The sequence below is a fragment of the Choloepus didactylus genome, chromosome 2, assembly GCF_015220235.1.
Source record: "Choloepus didactylus isolate mChoDid1 chromosome 2, mChoDid1.pri, whole genome shotgun sequence".
Classification (NCBI taxonomy): domain Eukaryota; kingdom Metazoa; phylum Chordata; class Mammalia; order Pilosa; family Megalonychidae; genus Choloepus; species Choloepus didactylus.
The window spans coordinates 165,976,911-165,981,891 of NC_051308.1; the positions used below are offsets into that span (position 1 = coordinate 165,976,911).

Consider the following 4,981-nt stretch of genomic DNA (forward strand, 5'->3'; position numbering starts at 1 on the left):
TTTTTTGATAAGCTTCACTAAGACCAAATTTTATTTGTGTTTCAGTCATGGAAAAATTAGGTATAATATTTCCATTAAAAATGCATGGTATGTATATGAAAGTATATGCATTCATATATACATACATCATAGTTTTGTATTCATTGTATTGTTTTGGTTAGCTACTAACCTGAACTCAAACTTCATGAAAACCCTTTTGTAACTGCTATCGTATTTGACTTATTTGCATCTACCATTTTATCTGCAATGGGTTATTACAGAAAGCCTTTCTCAAAGTCTGAGATAAATATCATCGAGTTTTGTTAGCTTCAGATTTTATATTCTAAACTATTGTGGCTTATCTACTCCATGTTAGTGACATATTGGGAATACACTGTAAGACTGACTTTTCAGTTTTCTATTTTAATTGGTCAATAATCAGATATTTTTGAGCTCATGTTTCATAATGATATTCAGTAAAGGTTGGGGTAATATAACCAGTCTTAATTCATAGTAATATAGATTTTATTTTGTGTCCTGTGCTTTCTTTTTTCAGAATTATATTCTAGACAGTAGGTAGAAAATAAGTAAAAACTATTCTAGAACTATTGATATGTTGAGTTAAAAATGGAAGATATCATTTAAAAATCTGCTTATTCTTTTTTTCCAACCAATAAATATATCATTTACACAATAATTATATCAGATATGGTTCTGTGGTTTAAAAAACAAAACTGATAAGTGGGAATAGTCCAATATGAAATCTAACTTTACTTTAAGAAAGAAGTCCAGTTCTCATTCATTTATTTTCTCCTTTCTTCCCAACCTAAAATTAAACATAAAAGACATTAGGAAATAGACATGTGTGCAAACATAACCAATATGATTCAGTAGACCAAATATAAGAATTGAGAAGAAGCTAGAAATAATGGAGAAGCAGAAACTTGTATTCCTTTTTAATGATTGCTTACTCAGCCCACATTGTTATTAAAGTAAGTTAAATAAACAAAAATACTAAATAGAGAAAAAATAAATAAATGAAACTCAGTGTTGCTACCACCACCACTGGGCCATGTCAGAGTTTCTCATGGTGAGATTTGAAGTTAATGCTCTGACTGAAGAGGTAGAAACATTGTCTCCTTCTGCACAGTCCTACAAGGACGTAGGCAATGCAGCCACGTCAGCCTCCCAGTGTGCCCATGTTACAAGATTACCAGAAGTCTCTTACCGTCATTCTGGAGATGTTTGAAGGCAGATAAATTCCATGCTTAAAGAATGTACTGAAATCCAAGCTCCAGAAATAGAAGAAATTTCTCTTGGGATTGGGCTGCTAACAACTTTTATGTATGCAAGCAATAGCATTGTATATCAGGTATTGCTAAGTGAACAGTGTTCAAAAATTGAGTGTTCTTGGTAACTGATATCTTAGCAGGAACTTCTGTTTTGTTAGATTACATTTTTCATTTTCAGTCACGTTATTACACCTGCTTTGAATCATTTGGGCTTCCAGAAAATACACTGGATTGCTGGAATTACATACTTCATTCTGAAATTCCTCTCCATGCTATTCAAATGCCATACTTTATTGGTGCCTTCTTCCATCATGCCTTTTCAATCCAAGGGTGACTGGTATATACTTCTAGAAGAATTGTGCCAATATTATCCAATTTTGTTCCCATACCAGATTGGTTTCATTGCCTTCTTAGCTATAAAGAGTTTGGCTACATAACTGGATAGATTCTTAGTATATTACTGGCTTTACCTCATTCTAAAGCTTTTGGACTTTTTGGACATCTGAGAACTTTCAGGCAGGTTTTGTGAATATTTTTTACACCACCAACTTATGATGTGGCTCCCTAAAATAGACAAGGTCCAGACTCAGATATTTTTTCAATATGTCAAGCTAAATTTTAGAAGCTGCTTCTTATCTGTCAGCATTTATTTTCTGAAGAGTACATTACCTAATGATTTAACAAAGTGAAAACATGTCCACAGTGCTGAACTGTGATTTCAGACCACATAAACACATGAAAGATGAACCACATCATCACACCTTCAATATATTAAGTCCTATATGCTATTAAGATTACAAAACACTAAATTTCATTTGGTTACAGTGACTATTACTAAAGGCGTTAGAATGGATTTTCAGTGCTAAAAGTTAAGAAAAGGTTTTCAAACACTTTTTAGAATATTAGAATAAGATTTGGGTAGTTCAGTTTTTCAAAAGATTATATGAGTGAAAGAACTCTGTATTTTAACATATAAGTAATATGTATGTCAATATTTATTCTACCCTAATTATTTGACAGATGATTGCACTGTTATATTGTAAATGTGTTTTCTTGTTAACATTACCTAACCTGCAATTGGATGACTAGAGCTAGTAATTTTAGAGGAACTCAGGCATTCTTTCCTGACATTGTTTTCAGAAAAAAGACTTTTTCTCATGATATTTTAAGATAAGTGTTATCTGAAAGTAGAATTTTCTTTAGCATCAACTTTTGTACTTTCCATTCTCAAAAATACATAAAATTTTCATAAAATTTGTATTTGAAATGGAAGTTCTATATGCTATATTTTACCTATAATAATCAGATTTTCCAAGTGAAGATTAATTTACTAGGATGATACATTTTAGTACTGTAATATTCTCTGTAGTATGATTAGCAGTCAGTGAGAATTAATAGTTTAAATTAAAAAAAAAAAAATCAGTACTATTGCAACTACTTAGGATATGGTCTTTCCACCCAAACCCATTATTGCCCTCAAAATTAAATAGAAGAAGAAGGGCATGGGAGCAAGGAAACAAATAAATGAATCAGACTTGAGAATGACATCTAAGAAAAAACTTTGAGTATATTTACTGGCACATGGAACTAAGATCAGAAATATATTAAGTTTTTTAATGAATTGTGGTGCTAAATAAACATGATCCCAATCTGAAAAAGCCTTTGACAATTCAAGCATTAAAACAATTCTCAGGACCCCAAATTTGCACAAACAGGAAGCAGGCTGTACAAAGTTGTACAGCACACTATATCTGCAAAGGGTTTAGTATCTAGCGTATATAAAGAACTCCTACATCTCGACAACAAAAAGACAAGCCAATTTAAAACTAGGCAGAAGACTTGAGTAGACATTTCTTAAAAAAAATAATACAAATGGCCAATAAGCACATGAAAAGATGCTCAACATCATTCTTGAATTAGGGAAATACAAACCAAAACTATGATGACCTCACACCAACTAGAATGGCTGTTATTTTTTAAAAATCAGAATATAACAAATTCTACAGAGGCCTCAAAGAAAGAGGAACCCTTATATATTGTTGGTCAAATGTAAAGTGGTACAGCCACTATGGAAAACAACCTGACACTTCTTCAGAAAGTTAAACAAAGAACTACAACATGACCCAGCAGTCCCACTTTTTGTATATACCCAAAAGAATTGAAAACAGGGACTCAGACAGATACTTGTACTCCAGTGTTCACAGCAGCATTTTTCACAATAGCCAAAAGGTAGAAGCAACCCAAATGTCCATCAAATGCATGAATGGATAAACAAAATATGGTATATACATACAATGGACTATTACTTAACCTTAAAAAGTGATGATGTTCTGATACATGCCACCACATGGATGAATCTTGAAGACATTACGTTGAGTGAAATAAGTTAGACACAAAAGGACAAATATTACATGATTCCACTTATGTGAAGGAATTAGAATATGTAAACTTGTAGAGACACAAAGTAGACTACAGGTTACCAAGGTTGGGGTGGAAAGGGGAATAGGAAGTTAAGGCACAGTGGGTATAGGGTTTCTGTTTGGGGTGATGGAAAAGTTCTGGTAATGGATGGTGGTGATGGGTAGTGCAATATTGTGAATATGATTAATCTCACTGAATGGGAATGACTGAAATGGGAATGTTCTTGTCATAGATGTTTCCACAACATATCTACAATATGGTATTGATGGTAGCACAACATTGTGAATGTAACTAACAGCACTGAATCGTATATGTCAATGTGGTTAAAAAGGGGAGATTGTAAGTCATATATGTTAATAGAATAAAAATTAAAAGATACAACATAGTGAGCCCTATTGTAAATGATGGGTTATTGTTAATAGTACAATTATAAAAATGTCCTATCATGAATTATAATAAATGTACCACACTAATACAAGGTGTTAATAGTTGGGTGGTGTATTGGAAAAAATATACTCTAATGTAAACTATGGAGTATAGTTAATTGTACAATTATAATAATATTCTTTCATCAATTGTAACAAAGATACCACACTAATGCACAATGTTAATAATAAGTGGAGTGAGGTATTTGAGAAAGCTGTATTTTTAACATGATTTTTATGTAAGCCTACAACTTCTCTAATATAAAAAAATTAAATTAAAAAAAGGAACAACTAAAGAGACACCGACAATCAAATACATGATACTGGACTGGATTTAGTAATGGAGGAGAAAGGGCTTAAGGTGGTTACGTAAGTGTTCCAGTTTACTAAAGCTGCCAGAATGCAATATACCAGAAACGGATTGGTTTTTATAAAGGGGATTTATTAGGTACAAATTTATAGTTCTAAGGCCATAAAAGTGTCCAAACTAAGGCATCAATAAGAGGATACCTTCACTGAAGAAAGGCCGATGGTGTCCAGAACCCTCTGTCAGCTGGGAAGGCACGTGGCTGGTGTCTGCTGGTCCTTTGCTCCCAGGTTGCATTGCTTTCATCTTCTGATTCCAAGGGCTTCCTCTTTAAGCGTCTTGTGGGTTCTCCCTTAGCTTATCTGGGGGAAACTCTGGGCTTCATCTCTCAGCTTAGCATCTCTAAACTTCCTTCTGTCTGCATCTCCAAGCATCTCAGTCTCTGTTGGCTCTGAGCTCTCTCTTTCTCCCTTAAGGACTCCAGTAAACTAATTAAGACCCACATTTTATGGACGAGGTCACATCTCCATGGAAATAATCTAATTAAAAGGTCCCAC

The 4,981-nt window shown here is 33.3% G+C and overlaps 1 pseudogene; it reads left to right on the forward strand.

Annotated features, from left to right (window-relative positions):
• The first annotated feature begins 1,294 nt into the window (after positions 1-1,294).
• On the forward strand, positions 1,295-2,137 carry LOC119513784 (annotated as a pseudogene).
• The last annotated feature ends 2,844 nt before the right edge of the window (positions 2,138-4,981 follow it).